This window comes from Ornithodoros turicata, chromosome 5, assembly GCF_037126465.1.
Source record: "Ornithodoros turicata isolate Travis chromosome 5, ASM3712646v1, whole genome shotgun sequence".
NCBI lineage: Eukaryota > Metazoa > Arthropoda > Arachnida > Ixodida > Argasidae > Ornithodoros > Ornithodoros turicata.
In genome coordinates, this window is record NC_088205.1 from 7,599,111 (window position 1) to 7,623,140 (window position 24,030).

Consider the following 24,030-nt stretch of genomic DNA (forward strand, 5'->3'; position numbering starts at 1 on the left):
GTGTTTGTGTGCTGTGGTTTTGCCTACCGTTCTGATGTCTTACTGACTCCACTGACTATCGACCCTATTTAGCATCGTTCATCACCTCATCACCAGGACACACCTCATCCTGCCCCATTGTGCCTTGGGGTAGTGGGCCGCACCTTACGTGGCGAAGTTCCCCATTCATTATCATTAACTTATTTGTTGTTGTTGTTGTTGTTAGGACGCAAATCCCATTCAAAAATAATTTGATGTTAGGAAATCGACTGCGACTAATCAGCGCCTTATCACTATAAACACACAGACTGCCATTGTATGTCAAAGCTGAATTACACAGGCACGCAGAGTTAATGATCAGGCTCTGCGCGGAAAAGCACGAACAGAAGTGAGTGTGTGCGTATACACGAATACATTTCGAAGTTTCGAAGTACCCCGGCCCCCCCTCCTTTACGGTACAGAAATATGTTTCGGATCAATTATTTCCCACGGCGCGCAACTCGGTGATAATAGACAATATCAGAAGAAGTCAACACATGCCAGGCGCGTTTATGCGAGTATTATATGCTTGGAACTCTTTTGTTGACTGCTCGCCTGTCGCAAGTAATTCAAAATAATCTCTCTTCGCTCTTCTTTTAAACACATGTAGTTCAATTGAGGTTTTCTTTTTTTTTTTTCATTTTGCGCACACCAATTGCAGACGACAGGATCTTGGATTGACAGGTTGTTTGGATTTAATCCACATGGATTTTTTGGACTTTATCCACATAATTTAACCCGGATTTCTTAGAGATTTTGTCCAGATGTGACGTGAAAGACAATCTTATTTCAACGTCACACGGAAAATTTCCGCCTTATTTTATTGTTGATGTTGGCTGTTTACGAAAGCCCAAGTTAATTACATTAATTTCTAACTTTTTTTGACTTTGTAGCTTTTTAACTTGACTTTTTGAACTTTTCAGATTCAACTTTTTTCCCGTTTTCTTCTACTTCTGCCCATTCAGGGGCTCCCTGGAGGCACGTTAAGTGAAGTACGACACCTAATCCAGGCGTGTAGCACCATTCATCTACGCGTGCCTTTCGGAAAACAATGGAAACTCATTCAATATTACTGGGACAGGGAGTTCCATAAACCGAAGCTATATGAGAGGTCACCCGAAATCAAGAAGGACAGCAAAACGCATTTGTTTTTACTCTGTGGCACATTTCTAGGCTGGTCTATATTCGCCAAAAATATCCGGGTTTTATAAAAAAAAAAAAAAAACCCACTGAAGAGTATCTTTTTAAAAATATCCGGATTTTTTTTTTTTTTTCAACCCTGCCGAGAAAGCACGTGTTTAACTACAAGCATTTGTTGGGATTACGTCGAAGAGCGAAAAATCGCTCGTACAACTTTTAAGTACAGACGGATGATACGCAACTTCCCTCAATTACCAACGTGGCTCGAAGTGTACCCGAAAGTAAGCACAATCACGATTGGCGTTTTCACAATTTACGTTTCAAATCAGGTTACCCAGATAACGCGGACGAACCGGACTGACATACAAGGTACCTGACTCTGTGCGATCATATTAATTGCTCCAAGTTTTTGTGAAGGAGAATAACAACAAACGACAACAACGTAATAATGTATCGGAGGTTTTAACTGCGTGATAACTATGAAATTAAAATAAAAGAAACACAGCAAAAAGGTTTGTTTAAACTGAAATTCGAAACTGTTCAACGTAATGTTCAAGCTATATAAGACGAACAGCGTCTATTAAGTCAAAAGACACCGTTGCATCCCGATACAACGCTTTGCAGTTCGGCGCAGCTTGGACGCTGCGTGGGTCACACGCATAAGTTGAAATAGTTAAGCTGAGTTGTATACGTATAGAAAAGGTAACCGCAACAAAGCTCACCTGAAGCTGGAAACGTGCGGGAACCCACAAAACTCCGGGTGTGGCCCAACTGACACTCCTTCCGAAAAAGTTTCGGTTCGACGGTCGGAGTCCGAACCGCCTCTCTTTTTAACCAGAGTTCGGATCTCGTCAGAGGCGCTCCTTCCTCGGGCTCCGCCAATCAGAGCATTGTTTCGGCTCAGACGTCACCGCACCACGTGATACGTTAAGCGCGCTCAAAAGAAGGGCAAAACTCGCTTGTTATGTTTTATGGATGCACTTGTACTTCGTATCGAAATGGTGTAAGCAGTGCTAGTGAGGGGGAAAACGAAGAAGTTCGGAGCCGGAGTTCGTTTAGGGATAAGTGCCGAGGATGAGCTTACAGGAATGGGTAATTTCTTTGGGAGGGATAAAAGGTTGTTTGACGAACACTTGTTTCTCATGCAATTGCGGACTATGTCGCACTGCTGTAGGAGGCTTCTTGATTGAGGCTTAGTGCTGCTACTTGGATGAAATAATTTGGCTACTGCTGAGCCCTATTGATCGGATCCTAGAAAACGTTCTGCAGAGATTCCCTTCGCCCGACATACTGTGGTACAAGAAAATATTTTAGAGGTGATAACATCCTCGGATTTATTATATAATGAATCACAACGAAGCTATCAATAACAACAACAACAACAACAACTTTATTTTGAGAAGATGAATGGGGAATTGCTAGTGGTGATGTGGGGAATGCAATAATCTATCAATAAGCTATCAATATGTGTCAACGAAACTATACAAATACGGCTTGTTACGTCTGATAACGTTACATTTACTATCAGCTTACGTTATATCTGATAGAAAGCGCAGGAACGAAGCAGTATAAAATTATGGAGTTGCAGTGAATCAGCGTGTCTACTGAGCTGTAGCCTTCAAATTCCCTCAAGGTTTTCACTGACCACTTCAAGCGAATTCCCTGACCAAAACAAAAGGGAACTTGGTGGCCTGCTGTTACGTTTTGGTACAGATATCCTTCATAAAACGGATCACTTACTGAGAGATTAGTTAAACTGCCCCACTTTTCTGCCTCTGAGCTTGTCGTATTACAGAACTGCGGTAACGTTGCTTGGGCGGGTCCACTCAACCACTCAACAGTATACTCGCCATTCACTGAACATCATGACGGCACTAGTCCTGCGATTCTCCCTCACTTCAGCTGCCTCTTTGGCAAATTCCCTGACAATCCCCTGACTTTTCCAGTCACATCAAAATTCCCCGATAACTCCTTGTTTTCCAGGTCGGTAGACACCATGCGTCAACAGAAAGTCACTGTGAGTACACGAGATCGTCCAGACTGTTTCGTGAGCATGAGTCAAACGGCTGAACAATTGTCTGTTCGCAATGAGTTCGGACTCCAGGGGACTCGCAGGAATAGCAATTGGGGGACATTTGAGTTACCAAAGCTGTATCACAGAAAGTTGTTGCTGTTAGTGTTATATATATATATATATATATATATATATAAAAGTGAAATAATAAGACTTGGACTACAGATTACAGGAACGTTAACAAAAACTAATTTATTTAATGGGCAATTTAACACATAGATTAAAAAAGAATGGTCGACGTTTCGACAGTGGCGCTGTCTTCGTCAGGACAAAAGGACACCCTTCAGGACACCCGTCAGGACACCCTTTTTTGTCCTGACGAAGACAGTGCCACTGTCGAAACGTCGACCATTCTTTTTTAATCTATGTGTTAAATTGCCCATTAAATAAATTAGTTTTTGTTAACGTTCCTGTAATCTGTAGTCCAAGTCTTATTATTTCACTTTTATTCAACTTCGTAGCCGTCTGATATATTAACCTATTTGTTCTATATATATATATATATATATATATATATATATATATATATAATCCTTGTTGCGCCGCGAAGGGGTTAGTATGCGTCCTGGCCCGACTTCAGCACAGCCGGTGGTAGGATTCGAACCCACCACCTCCCAGTCTTCAGCCCGACCTTGGCTACCACCAACGAGCGGGATGAGTTAAAAGCTCATGAAACCATGAGTTCCCACGGTTATTGTGCAGAGCTTATACGTTCCCCTGGGCCCAGACGAGTACGTACCTTGAATGCATACTCAAAATTCAGTATTTTAAATACTTTTCCGATATGTTTGTAGTCTACTCATTATACTTTTTACGACGAGTGTTTTTAAAGTATTTAAAATACTTTTTTCGTGACTCGCTACACAGTACTCAGAATACCTTCCTTCCTCCCCAAGACGTATCCAGCACACTTCCCTGCCGTGTACAGATTTTCAGTTCGCTGAAGCTTAACCTCCTTTTTTCTTTCATCTTCTTCTTCTTAGTGCTTCTTCTTCTTCTTTTTTTTTTTTTTTGTTGTTGTTGAATTCGCGCATCTGTCATTTCATCAGGTGGCACCTGATGAAAGAAATGGACTCTGAGAATAGAGATAGACTGTGAGAGATTAACCGACATCTTCACCAGAGGCATCTGGCGGACAGACATGATATCATTGTCTTAAGGCCTAGCTGAGATATGAAACACTTCGTAACACTCCACGTTCACCTGATCTAACTGGTCGTTACCTGTTTGTGAGCGTGAGTGAGCGAGCAGATAGTGAAGAAAGGACATGAGTGAGCGTGAGCGCGCGAGCGAGAAGCTGAGGAGCGTGAGCGTGAGGGGCGGGCGGGCGGTGAGTGAACCTGAGTGAGCGAGAGTCAAAACCGTCGAGGTCTGCTAGTCGGTGACATAAGCACAGATAGTGGATGTCACAGCTACGACAGTTATTTCACAGACTGCAGTCGACAGCGTCTGCTTGTCAAGTAAGTACCAGATTTATTCATGGTATAAGGTGTGAACATGTTGGTTAGTTACCGGGCATTTTAGTCGCACTAACCCAATGTATTTCGGACACTCGCTGTACAGTCATTTCATGTCTAGCTTGCGAAGGCCTATGACAGAAAAGCAGCCCTACCACTACCGCAGGTGAGGGTGTCAACGCCTTCTTCTTCTTGTAGGAGTATTTTAAGGGGTACAGTAGTATACGTTGTTGTCGGGCTATTCCGGAGGCTATGTCTCACACTTTTGACCCCGAGATTCGCCCACATCTTCCATCATCGCCGATATACACGCCTTGGTAATAATCCGCGTGACATCTCCTCAAAATTTGATTGGCGCAAGGGAACATACACCGTACAAGTGGCGTCTCCAGGGGCTCACAAACATTTCGCGAGCGTTTTTCCCAGCGCATGCACGAGAACTAGTTAATAATTGTTACTGCAATTTTAAAAGGGTCTTCGCTGCTGCTTTTGGTGTGCGTCTCAAGCGCCCAAATTGAGTCGGAAACAAACGAGAGGGAGACAACCGTAATGTTGTCGTTTCCCCGCGTACACGCTGCCTAAAATTACGCGAAAATGTGAAGTGCATTACGCGTGGCCCTTATGAATGAAGAAAGGTTACGAAGAAAGGTATAACAATGGCACACGTGTCACGCCCTGGCAAAGAAAGGCGACGATGAGGAAAGAGAAGCTTTCTGCGCTTCCTACATTGAAGTGGTGGTGGTGGTGGTGGTGGTGATAGGGCTTGCCGTTGTCGGCCTCACGTATGTGGGCAACGTCACGACTCACGCCCTGGGGGAATGTGCGTCCTGGGCCGACTTCTAAGGGAACTGTGCCGACATATGTCTGAAAGCGTCTGAGGAAAACCCAGGAAAAACCCTACATTGAAGTGCTGCTCAGTGCCACACGGGCGGAACAAATGAAATTATCGTTTAATACTCTTCGGGTCCCGAATTGCATTATCCACGCGGACCTTGCCACACGTCAGTTTGTAATGATACCTAACCTCACGATGACGATGCCGCCCGTGCATGTCATATTGCCTATATTTGCACGCGGGTAAGTTGCCCTATGTCTTACTAACGTGGTCACGTCAAAGCTATTTGCCAAGTGGCACCCATTTCGAAACAAGCAATGTGGCATCTGTTGCCTCGAGGCTATCGTCACCCGTGTAACCTGAAATTATGAAGTATAATCTTGTGCTGCACGGTACAAACCGTGTTCTCCAACGAAGAAAATGAGTTTCTGTGAAAGAAAGATGAGCGCGTAGGTCACCTTCAGTGCGAGCGCGAGGGCTTAGTGCCAGCAATGGCCACCAAATAGCTCCAACCCTCCTCTCAGTTTTAGATTGATAGAGCGCGAGGGCTCGGTTCCGCACACCTTTGAAAAATCCTTCTCCTCGTGAAAAGAGCGCGTCGCAGAACGAGAGAACGTCGTGACGTATGCTACTCCCCTCACGTGACCAGTGACGTACGGCGACACAGCTCAAGGATGTCTAAGCGGCGCGTGAACTGCGAAGGAACAAGGCACGGAGCACTCTCTACGTCACAAGAGCATCGTGTCGGCCGTCCGCCGACTCCTGGTGGTCAGCTTGACAGACGAAGCAGGATTTCGAGCGATGTTAATTATCACCTCATTGTTCCTTTAAAGGAGTACAGAGGGCCGTCCAAAAAAATTTCAGATTAAGACATCTGATGAAAGTGTGTTTGTCATTATACCGAATAGCGCGAAAGGTTTTGATGTGTGCAATTTGTTTCCCAGAAAAAAAACTCACATAAACATAGCTCTGCGCCTGCACCCTTAACTCGCCACTCCAGCTATAACGAGGATGAGGAGGTATGATGGCACGCCACCGATGACGGCATAAGGAGACTCGTTCTGGTTTGCCGGTCAGTGGGGGTCAGCGCATTGTCCCTTTGCCGCCGTAAACTTGTTTTGCCAGTTCTCCCTGAGAATTGGGGATAGAAGGAGCGGCCGAAGCATTACCGAGCAAGGAGAAAGGCTTTATCAGAACCCCAAACAGCCGAGTAGCAGACGACAGCGGAGTAGCAGACAACATTTCTCTAGGCCAATCAGCGAGCGTTCTCCTTATAGCGTCAGCGCGAGGTTCCAGGCAGATCACAGGCTGGTACTGCTCTTCACCACCGTTGCGCATGGTCGCTTTTTGCGGCGTATTTTAAATTCAGTTTCTGCGATAATTATGACTCTGGTGTAAATTACTTCGTATGGTGCATCTTACTGGCAAACTTAACAGTTTTATAGGAAGAAAACTGGGTGTTAAAAATAACTTCTGTGCTACTTTAAATCTCTCCGTGTGGCACATCACGAATGACATTAACGCGTAAGGTATTAAGCATTTAATGTCATTTTTCGTATCCGTGCGGCAGGGGTATAAGATTCCGAGATACGATTATGTTGCGATTAACGTGATTTCCGTCATTCCGAGACCTCCTGGCTAGATCTGAGGTGAAATTGGCCAGAAGCAGTCGATTGGAACACAGGTTTAAGAATCGCAACAGAAAATAAGAGATGAACTATTCTTCGACAAGCTCTTAAACATTTACAATTTTACATTTCCTAAGAAAAAAGCAGCTTATTATAATAAGACAAGAAAGAACATAATACGCTTGCAATTAAAAATATGCTTGTCTCTGACAGTTCAAGAATAGATGCATTACGAAAAAAACCTAAACGCGCTGTCAGACAGCAAACCATATTACGAAGGAAGCCTTACAGCAAATGGAGAAATGCCAAGACGTATTATTTTATTAAACGAGTTTATAACAGATGCCTGTTGTCATTATTGGTGATTCTCTCACCAATAATGGTGTCATTACTCAGGCCTTATTCACGTATTCCAGTCCGAACTATGACAACTTATCTGTGTTTAAGAACGTAAAAAATGCGAGACAAATTGTCTTTGACGGATTGTATACTACACTCTTAAAAAAAGGGTGTACTTTAACTCCTTTTTTGCCACACGACACCCTTTTGGGGAGTACAATTACGCTCAAAAGGGTGTCTCCTCACTCCCTCAAGGGAGTAGCATAACACCTTTCTCCCTACTGGAGAGCAATATTACTTCCCGGCAGGGAGAAGGTGTTATGCTACTCCCTTGAGGGAGTGAGGAGACACCCTTTTGAGCGTAATTGTACTCTCCAAAAGGGTGTTATATACATGTGGCAAGGAAAGGAGTTAAAGTACACCCTTTTTTTAAGAGTGTATATTACATACACTATAAGAACGAAATCTCGTGTCGTCAGGATTTTACCGACGTTATTGTAATAAACTGTAATTTATTGCAATTAATTAAAATCCGCGTGCCTCACACTGTATTCTTCCAAAGTATTGTTTCTTTTTGTGAAGCGGAACTATCGTAGTTTTGAGCGATACCATGAGGCTGCGCAATCTGCAACGTGTCCGGCTCCGGCAACGCCGCTGGCGGACTTCCAACGTTGGGTGAAGAGCGGAGACTCTCGCTCTGTTGCTAGGAGAGACACGCTAACTCTCGATATGACGTCACCTATGCTAGGAGAACTATAAAGTTCTGCGTTTTCTTTTGAAAATTTGTGGAAGCCCGTGTTACGGAACTGCTCGCTCAGTATTTTTTTTAAAATACGGGCTGCAGGTAGCGAAGAGACCTGAGACATTAAAACGCGGAACAACTTCGTAAACAATTTGCCTTTTTCCGTGTACCACACGATGTTCAAAAGCGCCAGAAAAAATATCACATGCACGATTATGCTCATTTTCTTACGAAACATCGCCTTATTATATGATACGTCAGCAATTCGGGTGCATGAATGGGCGCTCCACCGAACTTGCGCTTCTACAGGTAAAAGGAGCATTAATTCCTAACATTGAGGATAGGTTGTTCGCATTCGGTATTTTTCTTGACTCCTCAAGGGCCCTTCACTTAATTAATGGATAAATTCTTTATCTAGGCTCCGTCCTTGCAGACATAAGTGGATGGGTAAACAGTGACCCGTTACGAATGTAATCCGCTTATAAGCAGCAATGTTTAGAGCGAAAGAAAAAGACAGCGAGATTGAGAAAGAGGTAAAAAGTTTTGCGCCTTTAAATTACCGTTGAATTGGCCTCTCATTCAGTATGTAGATCAGGTATTTCTACGAAACACAGACACGCTCATCATGTTTCATTCAAACTAGCGAGAGATACCGGTCCAATTTAAAAACATCCGCCCCCCCCCCACTCCCCCTCGGGTCAAGATAATACCATAAGACACACTACTGTCAGTCCCTAATTATCTATACCCCAATTCGACGTTGAAGATATTTTAGACCTAACAAAGAGACGTCCGTCCCCCATGGAATCAAGCCTCGCATGAAATCTAGCTAAATTAGTCCGTGCCCTTTCTTCACTTCTTTGCCCTTTCCCTTCAATTTTAACATCCTCCCCCGCCGTCATGTATTGCACCCTCTAGCAAATACGGGCGTTGTACCGGGACTTGAATCGTCGACCCATTGGGTAGCTGTACTGTGAAGTATCTGGAGACTCCATCCGCTGCCGTCAATCACCCGCGCCATATTCTACTGCATCTGCGAACTGTCGTTTTCATTTCGCAGTTAGATAAGATAGATATATAAGTTTAACTGGGATGTGATGTATTGGAGCTAGGTGGCTGCCCCAAGGGCGCCTGCAGCTCCAGTTCTTACGCGTTAAAATATAATATGTAATAAAATATAATATAACGCAGTTGAAGCAAATATTCCACAGGTCCTCGGTGTATTTCTGTCGCGCGCGTAACCTCTGCCGGAGAGCCGCCGGAGCAGAGTCTACTTCGGAACCTTCCGCAAGATGTGGCAGTGCTGTCAAATGTTTCCTCACGAAAAATTTTGCTCGGTACCAGCCACTAATCTCACAGACAGAACATACAAAAAAAAAAAGAAAGAAAAAAGTGAAAACGTGTGACAGGAAACTTTCCTCCTCATTACCCTGTCAATAGGATCAGGATACAACGCGGAGTAGTAACCATGAAAAAAAAAAGCATATGAATTCCTGGGCAGAAATAAAGCAGCACTAAAAATGATCACAACCAGATTTTCTCTCCCTGACTAAACTATGCTGCACAAAACCCAAAAGCTACCAGGAGAGATGCCGTGTGGTCAATATACCGATGAAACGGCGACCAAAGCATCAACAGAAAAAAAAAAAAAAAAACGTAACCGTAAAAGAATTGAAAGCGGAGTTGTGGTACATTTACTCGCGTTGTGAAACATTCCAGATTGTTCCTTCCGTCTTTCTCTGTTTTCCTTATGGGTCGATATTGCATTTGGTGCACGTAGTCTCTCTGATGTGCACTATTGTTTGTTGTGTAGATTTGTGCACTTCTTTTTCTCCTTACAGCTTGATGCGTTGTTGTACTCACTTTCAGCTGTCAAGAACATGTGTACGAAATATCTCCCTCCGCAAAAGTACACAGGTTTTACTGAAATGCATTTCTTACAATGTGGGCGCGCCGCCTCTGTGAGGCAACACCGGGCTCCATTGTCGTGTCCGTGTTTTGGAAGAAAACAAACTTTTTCTAACGCATATTCCTTCCGACAGCATTGAAATAGACACCGTAATGGTCGGGTTGCATATGCTGCACAAGTGGATGCGACAATAGGTCTCGCCACACGACGGAAACGGCGGCTACAAGCAGGGCGACGCCGCAGTGTGACATCACAGTATCCTCTGCATCCGCATTTTGGTTTCGGCTTGATGTCATCAAAAATGAATTGCAAAATGAACACGGTGGCTATATTAGGTGTCGATGGGGAAAGTTCACCTGTTTTCGAAATCTTTTTTTTTCTGCATCGTTGCCAACCTTCCCGAAGTCTTTTTGTGCCATATTTTTGTATTAAATACTCTATACATTCTAAGAAAAAAATGAGTAAAATGCGGAGCAATTGCAGCTTCTAGTTCCCTATAGATTGCCCCCCCCTCCAATTACTCCCCATTTTAGTCCCCTAATCCCGACATTTACTCCCCACAGGAGTGCAAAGTGTCACTGAACTTCGCGAGTGGTCTTCCGAATGCAACAGTCTACGTAAGTATGTGGTTTTGGTCAATTTGATGGCATAAGGCTGCATAACTCAGCCATCTTAGCAATTTTTCCACCCCCACAGAGTAAGGAACAGTTAGCGCGATTTTCTTCGCAAATTGTGTCTTATGTATGTCGCAAGATTTTATATCACTCGACATATCACGTTTGAAAGGTTTGATTCAAAGTATTTTCATGCATGCATGCGAATTATGTACATGGGACTCTTAGAACAGAGCGTGAAATGCAGTCTCCACTCTGTGACATTCATTTACTCCCGAAAGGGACTATTTTTTGTGGCAATGCATTTAGTCCCCAAAAGGAGTAAAATTACTCTTTCTTTTTTCTCAGAGTGTAGTACTAGATCATATTACAATGAAAATAATAATAAAATAACAACACAATCCAGAGACAACTTTTGTGGACGGTTGAGGTATCAGTAATAAAAGTTATTATTTTTGGTTAGGAGCCGCATGGGTGATGTAATCCAAATGTCGACGAGCCACGTGCACTGGTGGTGGTGGTGGTGGTGATGGTGAAAGGGCTTGCCGTTGTCGGCCTCACGTATGTGGGCAACGTCACGACTGACGCCCTGGGGAAATGTGCGTCCTGGGCCGACTTCTGGCACTTTTGAATGAAGAGAAGACCTTGTGGCGAATGGCCATTCTCCATGGGGTAAGAAGAAGAAGACGAAGACGTAGAGAGAGATACACGATGACGATGATATGGGAGACCGCTGTCATACTGACTGTTTTGCATGTGTTCACATGTTGTCACTAATAAGCGGTGAAACGTGAAAGCGGTGAATTCACAATGTACTTGACCAGTACTTTGCATATTACTTTCAGCACGTTTGCTGCACGGCGCTTTGTACTGCGCCTAAAGTATTAGTAATGTCCGGTGCTCTGGTACTTGACAAAAAGTACAGCTTTCAGGTATACAAGCACGGGGGACGTTCAACCTCGTTTTCCGTATCGTGTTTCATCATGTTCAGCCTTCATTATTTATACGTATCGTCGCACATTCTGTCATTTTTACAGACCGGTTTGTGACGCTGTTTCGTATGTTGCCAATATTTATCGTGCACATCCGCGATAGCGTTTTTGCCACCGATGGTCCTAGCAGGCCACTTTTTCATTTAAGGTTTTCCCGAAAGCAGTCTTGTGCGATCTACAGAAAGGATTCCACGAAGTGTTCATTAATTAAGCGCCACGCAGTAGATGAGCCGCCAATAATTAAACGCGCGGAAGCCCCCTTGACTTATGCCAAGAGACTTATAAAGTGCCTCATTTGCACATGTCATTAGGAAGCGCTGACTTCAAAACTACATTTGGGTGCCTCAATACTAACTAGCATTCAAGCACCTTAAACTACATTCTCCCACGGGGACCTACAACAACGCCGAGCGCACAAATAACGGAGGAAGTGAACAGACTGATGTGCAACTAAGACAGGTATATCAATCAATTAACTATTGAGAACGTATACACACCAGAATGTCAGCGTTGGGTCACTCATTACTGATGCATTATACAGCATTGCGAGGGATTAAGCAGATTGGCGAATATATGTAAGCCAGGATTACTTGTACCGAAGATGAAACTTTCGACAGCCAACGAACTGTAAAGCCGCGAGAATTGCATCAGTACGCGCCAAGTGTGAACCTGATACTCTGCCTACATGGACGGATATATGTCGACTGAAGGCCCCAGTCGACTGATCGGTAAGGTGGACTGTCGACTAAGGGATTCAGTCGACTCATCCTCGACTGAAGCGTCACCCTCATCTTTGAATTGTAACCTTGAAATTTAGATACGGTACACGCAACTTTATCATCGCGCGAATTCTTTTGCTACTCTTTTGCAACCTTTCGGCATGTCATTCTTTTCATAATGAGACATCCGTCACTTGTATTCTTTCGGACGTACGACGCACTGCGCCACAAGCTGTGACGTATAGGAAACGGATAAGTCGACTGAGCAGTTTACAGGGCGGACTTCAACCTCAACTTCAACTTTATTCGGTCTAAAGAATGAACCCAGAGCACTGTCGACTTCAGTCGACATTTGTCGTCTGAACTACTCCAGCCGAGCGATTTATCGTTACTGTGTCGACTAATGCGGACGATAGATTCGTGTAAACGCAACTAGTGAGTGGTATACTCTCGATAATAATGACAACTAATTACAGCTCACAAAACGAAGTATATAAGGGTAATCTCAAAAGCAATTTCTTCCAACGTGCACATGACGCCCGGTGATCAGCAGGAACAGCAAAGAGGACCATATTTTTGAGAAGTAATTATACGTAGAAAGACGTAACATTTACTTGAGTAACGGCAGAGCCAGACCGGCCTGCTCATGATTTTCAGTGCATGTTTCGACCCACATTTACGCGTTTCACGACGGCGCTTTTCTTTTTGATCGACATCATTTCATTTCATATACATGGAAATGAGGTAGTCAGCTAGGCGCAAAAGGCTGGGCTCATATTTGAGCTTTGGAAGCAAAAGTCTTCCTTCCTGGGCTTCGTTTGCTATCGCCAACACGTTGTTGGAGACTGATCGATGTGATATATAGGTACAGTGTGCTGCGTTAACATTGAGTAAAACCTTTTCATTTTTTCTATTACATTTGACTAGTAATTTCTCAAAGTTTACGCTTCAGGTACAACTTAATTTTGTTTCTCTGAACGTATAGGGTTTCAGATTCACGAGCGGCGACTTCGGAATGATCAGGCTCTTGATGATGATGATGATTGAAAGAAAAGAAATCTTGTGCGTGTGAAATGCCCAGGGAGGCCTGTGTACGCAGCGTGAAACAATAGGCAGAGGAGGATATGTCGTTTATTCGAAGAGAGAAGAAGGAGGAAAGGTCATTCACACACGCTAGTGACTCTAACACACGCAAGGTCGACTCCCTCTTCCATGGGAAAAGAAAAAGGAGAAAAAAAAAAAAAAAGTCATTGGTGATTCGTCACTGATTCGGGCTCTAATTCGTCATTCACGTAGTTCACTTAATTATTCAGAGGCTGTTCATTAAGCTAAGAAAGTGGAGTACTGCTTTTGGCACACTTCACCGTCGGGAGTGCAGTACGGATTGCCAAGTAATGTCGCTTTCATTTGAGTGAATGAACGAAGCATTGTTCACCTGGCGTACTCGGAGCGGGAGGGGATGGGAGAGGAGGAGAATTGCTGTTGTCCCACGCGGGGCTTTCAGCATGGTGCTCATCATACGCGAGGCCCATACGCCAAAAGAAACACAAAATTTTGCGGAAGAGAAACGATAATATAGCTCGGACTTTCTTCATTATGGAGAAGAGAGTATATGTGCTGAATCCGAAAGCAACAATAAAAGTGTCTCGAAGGTGATTTGGTGTTATGATATCTGCAGCAATGATAATTTAAGAGCCTATAGAGTGGCCACGGAATAGACACTAAGAGTAGGTAGGCACAGAGAGAAAGCAATTCTCTCGAAAACACTACGAAGGAAGCCTCGCGAATGCATTATTCACGGAAACATCGTGGTACATCTGGTTCAGTTCACATCTGGGGAAAAATGCGGGGGGGGGGGGGGGGGGGCGGACAGGCGCTGCAAAGACTAGGATAGCAATATAGGACTAGGCATTAGGGATCCGGACAGAACAGTCAGGATATCCTGCACTTTAAGAAAAAAAAAGGGTGTGAAAAGGTGGTAACTACTGTAGTTACCACTACTGTTAACTACTGTAGTTACCACCTAGGTCAACATAGCGTCTGGTAAAGCGTGTAAAAGGGTGGTAAAAGCAATTGTCATATATCCAAATTGCTACAAAAAGGCGTACGCCCCCTTCGCTCACCGAATCAGAAGCGGTGATCCTATCATTCGTGGCAGAGAGTGAGGTAGCAGGTAGACCTTTTGCAACCTTTTTAGGCACAACATATGCGACAACTATTACCCCCTAAAAGGTATAACTACTCCACCCTTTTTTTCTAAGAGTGTGTCGGTCACATTGTTATATATGCGGAATGGACACGTTTTTGCAACGCATTCCGTGGGCGAGACTTGAACCATGACTTGAACTGATCGAAGTCATGCCAAAGTAAGATTTTTCTCATGCAGCGTGTCCTTTATTCGGGTGTCGATACAAATTTCCTCTTCCTTTCCCTTCTCCGTGCGGTCCGCCAATGGCCACTGTTGCCTGTCTTGGCGAAAGAAATCAAGGACAATACGCACATCCATATACGGGTGCGGACATTCTGAAATTATTACTTTTTTATTCCGTGTTAGCACCGGGAAGCAACTGTGGCTATATGAGCGTCGCATACAGACGTGGACATATAAGGGAGGGCAGCACGAAGGGTTAGTGTGCGTCATGGGCCGACTTCAAGGGGAACTGTGCCCACATTCGTCTGAAAACCTCAGACAGCATAGCCGTGGTATGACCCGAACCAACCATCTCCATGTCTTCGGCACGACTTTGGCTACCACCAAAGAGCTGACGCTTTTATTCCTCCTCCAGTAAAGCCCCGCTAGTCGAATGATTACTAAAACGAAACTATTAAGAATGTATATAATCCCAAGAGGAGGATCCCAACACCGTAATCAAACCGGTGGAAGTTGTCTCCTTCTTATGGTATGCTACCTTCTTCTCTGACGCAGTTGCACGTCGCAGTAATGAACGACGTCGCAATGTATCGAATGAATCTTACTGAAATCGTCTGTCCTGGTTCGTCCCTGGCGAATGCATAAATGTTGTAATGGGCAACACATAGCGAAGATGCCACAGGAAGGTACTCGTCGGTTTGTCATCCTCACGAACGCCGCGCACCCGAAAACCCATAATGCGGAGGCAAAATATAGGCCTTATAGTAACTGTCCTAGCGGAGAAGCACGCGTGGAATGCGCTTGGGAACACGCGAATACCACACGCACGCAGCTCCCACGTGTTCTACATAGCGGCGCCATCATGCTTTACGTGCGGTATACGGATTGTACGTATTCGCCGAGAAGTGACTTTATATGGAAGGTCAACGAGGAATGCCCTTCTCCGTGCAGTGACTGCAGCTTTTCCCCGTGTAGCATGCATAACGGTCTATGAAACAATTGTAAGTTTACCTGTCGTCCTTCGAGCGTTGATAGTGACTAAGGACACCATATAGCGTGGATTCTCATTCCAGGAAGGAATCATGTCCCCGCTAGGAAAATGCCGGACAACGATATCTGTAAAGAATAGCCAAATATTATACTCGGAAATATTTATAAGTAAGTGTCAGGCGCGGGTCTAGAGGGAGAGTGGGTGGGGGGGTGGGGTGGGGGTGGGGGGGTTCGGATGTCCCGACCCCTTCTTCAATTTCTGTCTTCACATAGTGGTGATGGTGATGTGATAAAGAGAAAGAAATGTCTTCACATAGTGTTTAATGGACCCTATAATAGGTAGTATATGTAGCACGCTGTCAGATGTTGGAAAACCAACCCCACCAGAAAAATCCTGCATCCGTCCCTGGTCAGTGTTGTTGTCAGACAGGATAGATTCCAGGGTTGCGCTCAGCAATACGACAAAAGAATTGTTCGATTTTACTCTATGTCATTCATGTAGCTGCACAAAACATTCGTGGTTTTCGAATACCGAAGCGAATAATTGTGGGCTTGATTCGCATTCCAAAACGGCAGAAGGGAGGACATGAAATAAAGTAAGTGCTGCATCATGCGATGATCCCCATGTATGTATCACGTTCATCCATTTATGTGCTGTATTTCTGTGATTCACTTCGGTTACGTAACTATTCGCTTCCCTTTACAAATTACTACTGGTACATCAAGGCCCACCCAGACCATCAGTATATGGAGAGTATTACGCGCGAACTAGTTGAAACAGCTTGTTAAGGGGGCAAAAGCGGAACACATTATAGTTATTTTGCATTCGATACCTACAAGAAAATTAATCGTCGTAAATATGGCTGGTGGAATATGGTCCCGGAAGAAAACCACCTCCTGCACCCGCTCCTTCATTCCATAAGAACCGCTGAGAAATCTTCTTTTCCGAAATACGTCAAGAATTACTTACACAACGCTGCTCATGTTCGACTATTTGGCTGGCAAGCACCTGTTCACAATACGCGAAAGGAACTGCGGTCGGCGAAAGAACGGAGAAAATAGCGGACCATCCCACGACCACATACCATTGCTCAGTTCGGAAAGTGCGGGTAATTAGGAGTCGATGGCTGAGAAAGTGCGATATGTGAGTTTGGCGTGCGAGCTTTCATTAGGCCGTCACTCAGACACACACACATTTCTACCCATCGGGCGCCGGGGATGTCGCGAATTTCTCTCTCCGCGGCGACCGTCAACAAAAAGATGGAAGCTTCATCGACACTTTCGTGTAAACAACGTCGTTAATGCGCACGTAAGAATCGCGTTCGAAAAGATTACGAATACGTGTCGGTTGCGTCGGCGACCGAAAATTGACAACAAAAATTCACTAGGTGGCGTTTGATGGCGGCGGAATTCGATAGAAAAGTTTCCCGATCCCTAGTGATTTTTCCCCGAGGTTGTGAGAGCTGCGACACACCATTTGGTGATTTGCGAGAGGTGCTCGTAATCGGAAGTGTCGTTGATTGATGATCCTGCAAAGTAACGCGCTGTACACGCATATACATTAGATGAAGATGAAGTGGGCGACTACTATAGTCTGCGGAGTTGCACCCGAAAATTCGCACTTTCCGGTCCATCGCGCCGGGTAGCGCAAATTATGCATTAAATGCATTCACAACACATTCTTAAATGCATCTTAAATACTTTTTGAAGTATTTATATATACTATTCTATTCTCTCTACTCTATATTGGGCGCCCAAGAACTAACTTTAGCCTAGTGATCTTACCACATAGGTTGCCACAATCTTAATCAACACGCATCTGCAAAACAACATTATCATTGAAGCACTTGCACTTCGCTCGCTAAGATCGCTTTATATTTTTTAGCAGACCATTCTTAGTACTCTTAGTAGTCTTAGACTTTGCATTATATTCACTTTGTAATAGTTAGTGCCAGTATTTTAAAACTGGATATAATTATATTAATACAGCTCGGAGGAGGGAAAGGGTGCGTTTCGGGCATATTTCTCAAGGAAGTATGTAGGCATTTGCCTTACGCAGTCTGAGGAATGCACGGATGTTATTCATTCAAGCAAAAGTCAACCGGCCTTATAGTATTGCTTCTCGCATTCGGCGTCAGAACTTTCTTATCAACCGCTACATGATTTAACGCGTTATCGCCAGCGTATATATATAGCGGCTCGGAGACCTGCGGCACGTGCTTTCATACTTGTTAGCAGAATCGAACAAAAATCATTTCTGCTTCTTTTTCCTCGCTTTTTTTTTGCGAGAAGCCCGGGCGCGAAACGTGAACTATTTACAGGATTGCAGATCCATACGTTAGCCTCGTATAGCGCGGCCGGACCAGCGGCGTGTATGTGAGCAGCAATCGGGAGGTTGCTGTAAGAACAAAATAATTTGTGTAAGAGCTGTTCCTAGGAATAGGCGAGGAATCCGGCATCAAAGTTTCACGAGTGGCCCTTCTCTCTCCAGTCGTAAGGGCATCCGGTTTAATCGCCAATGGGCTCCCATCCTCTTCCTCTCTGCTTCGTCTTTCTTGCTCTTTGACGGTAGAAGGTTTCATTTGCGCACTTTTTACGGGCTTGCGGGCAACTGAATAAAAAAAAGGATGCGACGAAGCACGGGTGCTGCGTGGTAAAATATTGTGAAACACGGGAACAGAAAACCACGAGAAAGCAGACAAAGCTAAGACAGAAAGGAGGACGCACAAACAATAACGAAGAAAAGAGCGATATAAAAGGAACTTTCACTTTCGATGTGGTTCCAGACACTATAGCGCAGTTTGTTCGTTTTCTTTTGTTTCTCTGAAACACTCTTGTGTTCAACGTTACTTAAGTATTTGTATCGTTGCGCAGAAAGAAAAAAAAAAAAAAAAACTGGGAAAGTGCTCAAAAATGAGGAAAACTGCTAGAAAGAGGTGGTACGGAACACAATATCTGCTTCTTATAGGTGTCGCGACACTTTGATTGATGTCGTTCATCACGTCACGCGCGTGCTGTACTGAACGCCAGGATACCGTGAAAAAAAAAAAAAAAAAACTAATTATTTTTCTACGTGTCGTTCGAACACACGTGCGTGTCAAGCTCTTAAGTCAGAGGAGCAAGTGTCGTGGCCGCTCCCCAAGCAGCACTATGTACTGAAAGTTCCAGTACATAGGGATGTCTGGCAGGCGTCTTATCAGTGTGGTGCTTTATTTCACAGAGCAGCCCATGAAGACGACAACCTTGATCTACCCGACCACCCCTATATGCACTTGCACTTTCAGTGCATTGTGCTGCTTGGGTCACATTAGCAGTCGTAAGCACGTGATCTCCCAGACGCTGCATGATATGCGGAGACGATTGCAGTGACGTCAGAGCCTGATGAGCCCTATCACCAGCACCTCCACCCTGATGAGTTTCGGTATTGACGGCGCCGGTTTTCTGCGCGTCTATTTCTCGCTTTGTTGTAAAACTCGGAATTCAGGCTCAGATCGGTGCAAATAATTGTCTTTCACCTTTATTTCACATAACTCGGGACGAAGCGTTGCAACCCCTTTAGTTTCTTTGCCAAGCTTTACAGGACATCTGTTGACCGCATCAGAGTGTCTATATAAGCTGCAAGCTGTCAAATTAATCGTAGTTAATGCGTAATTAAATCGTACTCAAATAGAGTGAGGCATGTGTTAACTCGTAATGCAGTTTAATTTGTCTGGTTTGATTGGTAGTTATCTCTTGAATTCGATTTATCTGTCCTGGTTTTGTTTGTTCGTTTTTTGTCTTATTGTATCGTACCTTGTAGCCTTACCTAGCTTCCGATTAGTGCTCCACTGACATTTTGACACTTTTCAGGAAGGAACCTTAAACCGGGATTTTCCCTCTGGTTCCTTCAGCTCTATGTATAATTGTATGCATTGTACGAATGAATGAAATAAAAATGATTCATCGGTTGAAGAATTCCCCGACTTTTCCATAATTCCATTCCCCGATAATTCCCTGTCTTCCAGGTTGGTAGACACAACCCGCGCGTAATTTCAAATTGCACACACTTGCCAAAAAGTACTATATATGCGGACGAGCCCTCATCTAGTGTTTCTACACGAAGTATAGATTGCGAGTCGCCGGGAACATCTCTGACCCTATTGTCACACTTCGAATTCAAGCCATGGCCGGTCAACATTCTCCACCAACAATCCCACGGACTCTGCACACAACGACGGATGATGAACACAGCCCCTGTGTTTGCGCACCGCGGCATGACTGCCAGTCCGTTCCGCCCACGGGAAAGAGGGCGCTGTTGCAATCTTTGCGTCTGTAATCAAAGAACGACGACTATTCCAACAATTCGGACAATGCCATTATTCCTAATGATGCATCGAGAACTCAACGAGAAAGCCTCATCCTCTAATTTCGGGGTAAAGGGCCGATTAGTGAGGAAAGTGGAAACTACTCCGAGTCAGACAATTGTCCTCCGTTGTGACTTGTCTTCGCAATAACGTCTCCATGCGTAACGAATCAGTCGAATAACACAATTCTCACGGTTCTCACTTTGTTTTTAATTTCATTTCACTTGATTCGTATACGGCCTGCGGCACAAGACCCACAGTATCGGAACTAACGCCTAAGCAGTGTTCAATGCGTAACAGAATTTGTCATTTATTTATCGGTAGCACTTATTGTGTTGAAGAACCGAACATTCTTCTCTTTTCACTTTTCGATTTTATGAATCATTTTTCACCACACACTCTTCGGCACACACGTTAATTAATAGTATTTACCAGGCCGTACCAATTATGATGGGAAGTAAATAGGTTATTCAATCATGATTGAAAGCGTTAAAACCCCAGTGCCGGAGAGCTAAAAAGACGGACACAGACACATGCACTGCTTTTTAGCTCCCAGGCCACTGGGGTTTTAACGCTTTTAATCATGATTCCAGAAAACCGAACAGCCCGAATTTTGAACCCTTTTTGAGGTTATTTAATAGCCCAAGAATCATATCGAATTCAAATTGCAAGCGCTGGTTGTATTCTAGTGTGTAATAAAAAAACATATAAACATGGAACTGATTTTACCGTTGTTCTACTGTGGTCGGGGACTTGTTCCCTTGTGTCGGGACACCGATATCATTAATAAATAACGAAATAAATACGTGACAGTCACAGAGGCAAACAGGGTGAAAAATGCAATTGGGTCTATATACGCTCTCTGCCCATGTTAATTCTTTTCTGTTGAGATCCTTGCTCACGAAAAGCAGCTGTGTACAAACGTGAACAGCAGGAAGGAGTTTTGGGACAGTGTCAACTTGTGGGGGGAACTGTGTAAACCCTACCTGGGTAAATCACTTCTAAAATGTAATTAAATTACATTACTCATTATTGCAATTGAAATGTAACGAAATTGCATTACAATTACTACGAAAAAGTAATGACATTATACAAAGTCGTTACTGCGAGTTTAATCGTAACGATGTTGAGGATGTGGAAATTCATTGTCAGACAACACTACGTTGTAAAAACGTGATATATTTTATTCTGTGCCAATTGCGTGCGTCACCATTCATATAGTGGGCGTTGGAATTCTTTTAACTCGCCAGCACAGAACACACACTCGATTCTTTTGTAAAAACTAATGAGTAATGTCATTAAAATTACCGCCCAAATGTAATTAAATTACGTTACAAATTATATAATGTCAGAAGTAATGCATTACATAACAAATTACCAGAAAAAGTAATTAATCACCGTAATTTCATTACAGTAATGACATTGCTATACCCAGGTATGATGTCGACATTCGTCTGGAAAACCCATGGAAAACCTCAGAAAGCGTTGACGGTGCGGGGATTTGTACACGCGCCACTTCCTAGACTCTTAAAAATGAACTTGACCACATAGCACGCTCATAGCCAATCATCATCTCGAATGATATCGTTATCTGCCCCGATTCGTTGAAAACGGCCTTTTTTGTGACAATTATGAACAGCATAAGTGTCACAAAAAAGGCGTACGCCTCCCGTTTTCAACAAATCAGAGCAGATAACGATATCATTCGAGATGATGGTTGGCTACGAGCGTGCTATGCAGTGAAGTTCATTTTTAAGAGTGTAGTCTCGGCGTGGAAAGCGATCGCCCTAACCTATGCCACGGGAACTGGCTTTCTTCCTTGTCGACGTTCGGTTGTTTCTGACTCCTCCAACGTTTCTATACTTACGCACTTTCTCATGTTTCTGTAAGTACTATTGCCACGAGTCAGTAACTTTTAGTACCTGTTTATATGAACATTGCAGCACCTGTAAACATCGCTCTCCCACAGTCTAAATCTTTTCACACCTTTAAAGGTGTAATAACGTGCATGGCGCACGCCTTTTCAGGTGTAACTTTGGTAACATCATAATGGAGCACGGTTTCGCACAAATTTCCTTTACTCGAGTGTTGTCTGTCCTCCAAAAATTCAGTCTTGCAACATCTCAACGTTGTTCAACAGTATTGTAGACACTTGCGCGTGCTCGATTATCGATAGCGATGCATATATGCATTAGCTCGTACCTACGATATCCAAGACATAATGAAAGCAAGATTTGCACTGACACTTGATCTTTAGTAATGCTTTCAGAATTTTGTAAAATATCGTCCTGGAGATGCAATGTTACGCAACCAGGTTGAATGTGCATAGCGCACACCTTTAAAGGTGTGAAAAAGTTTAGTGCATATTCCTGCACGTTAAATTCTCATAATATTTGTGAGTTTTAGTGCATCGTACGCTACGGCCCTATACGCTTATGGTGACTTGCAAATTGCGGAAACGAAAACAGCAATGGCGGTAACGGAATCTGAAACGAAAAATATTCCGTTACCTTGCCCTGTATGAAAATACATCAGGAATGTGCGAACATGCTGTACTTTTAACGCAGATAGAAGTTGGAACAAATTCGCCAAGAATCACGTGCTGATACCCGCAACGTCAATTTCGATTATTATCACTATATAAATGCACGTTTTGCACGTTATGGCATTCTCACATAAAAATGCATAATTTTGCCATATTTGCGGCAAGGTGTCTTGGACGTCTTGGAAGGTTTTGCGGACTTCGGGAAGGGTCTTCTTTCGCGAAAATTCCGGACGCAGCAGCCGCACTGGCGAACCCAGTGCGTGAAAAACTACCCGTAAATGTTGGTACAGCGGCGTTCAAGACTCATGCCCACACCTTCGCCACTTTCAGCTGCATGACTTATATCTGTAGCACAGATCTTCTTTGTCGTGTGCTCCTGAACGAAGACAGCCTTGTTTTACCCTGATGTGATCCTTAATTAAATACTGAAATTTTGTCAAATATGGATCCTGTACATTGCTTTCATATCACAAACAATGAAAAAGCATTTTATATACAGGGTTTTTACCGCGTACTTGGAAGAGTTTTAGCCCATATTTATCCGCGCTCTAGTTATGCGACTAAACGAACATGACGATCTACGTAAGGAAAGATAATCTCGCCGAGTGCAGTCCTCTACTTGAGTGTATAAAATCGCCGGCGTCCCGATAACATCATGTTTTCAATTCGCAACAGATATAGATAAGATACTGCGTAGGCTCAATGTTGCGGTATCCACCTTCACTCGCCTATAAGCCGTTGAGAAGGCTACATGCACTGGTCGCATAACTCAAGGAGATTCCATTTTCCTCAAAGGAGTCCAGGAAAAACTCGGCCTGACTTTGTCGTCCTCCCGGCAAAGATCACGAAATACTATATCGTCGACTTATGGGGTGTAAATAACGGAGACCGAACTGGCTAGGCAAGCAAGGTTAGCTCTAAACCGCTGCTGTCAGTGATTCTTTATGCTGTTATTGGTCATCCGAACGGTTCGGCTACATCCTCGAACTGATAAAATATTCATGAAGTTCACGTCGAAGATTTTGCAGTCACGAATGAGTTACTAAAAAAATGTAAATAAGTTACAGTTACACTCAGCGTGCGAAAATCGTAAATGACTCACAGTCACACTTACTCTTTTTGAAGTGTAACTATTTACAGGTAGAGTTTTTTAATTTGTATTAATTTTAATTAATTTTAATAAGTTCTTTAAAGTAATTTGGCTACTTTACCCTTACCTTCTGAAAACAGCCAGATTATTAAAGTAACTCTCAAAAACTTTGTACTGTCGTTACACTGGCTGTATCTAGGCCAGGGGTCAAAAACATGCGGTCC

The 24,030-nt window shown here is 43.7% G+C and overlaps 1 protein-coding gene across 3 annotated transcripts in view; it reads right to left on the minus strand.

Moving 5' to 3' along the window:
- LOC135393917 (diuretic hormone class 2-like) overlaps positions 1 to 24,030 on the minus strand; it is an 88,928-nt gene that overhangs the window by 14,513 nt on the left and 50,385 nt on the right. For 2 of the 3 annotated variants that reach the window (XM_064624267.1, XM_064624268.1), the window contains exon 2: positions 15,850 to 15,954. The gene's annotated coding sequence lies outside the window, so the exon portion shown is untranslated. Of the gene's footprint in view, positions 1 to 1,880; positions 1,965 to 15,849; positions 15,955 to 24,030 lie in introns of those variants that run through there. The other variant, XM_064624266.1, reaches the window with a different exon arrangement.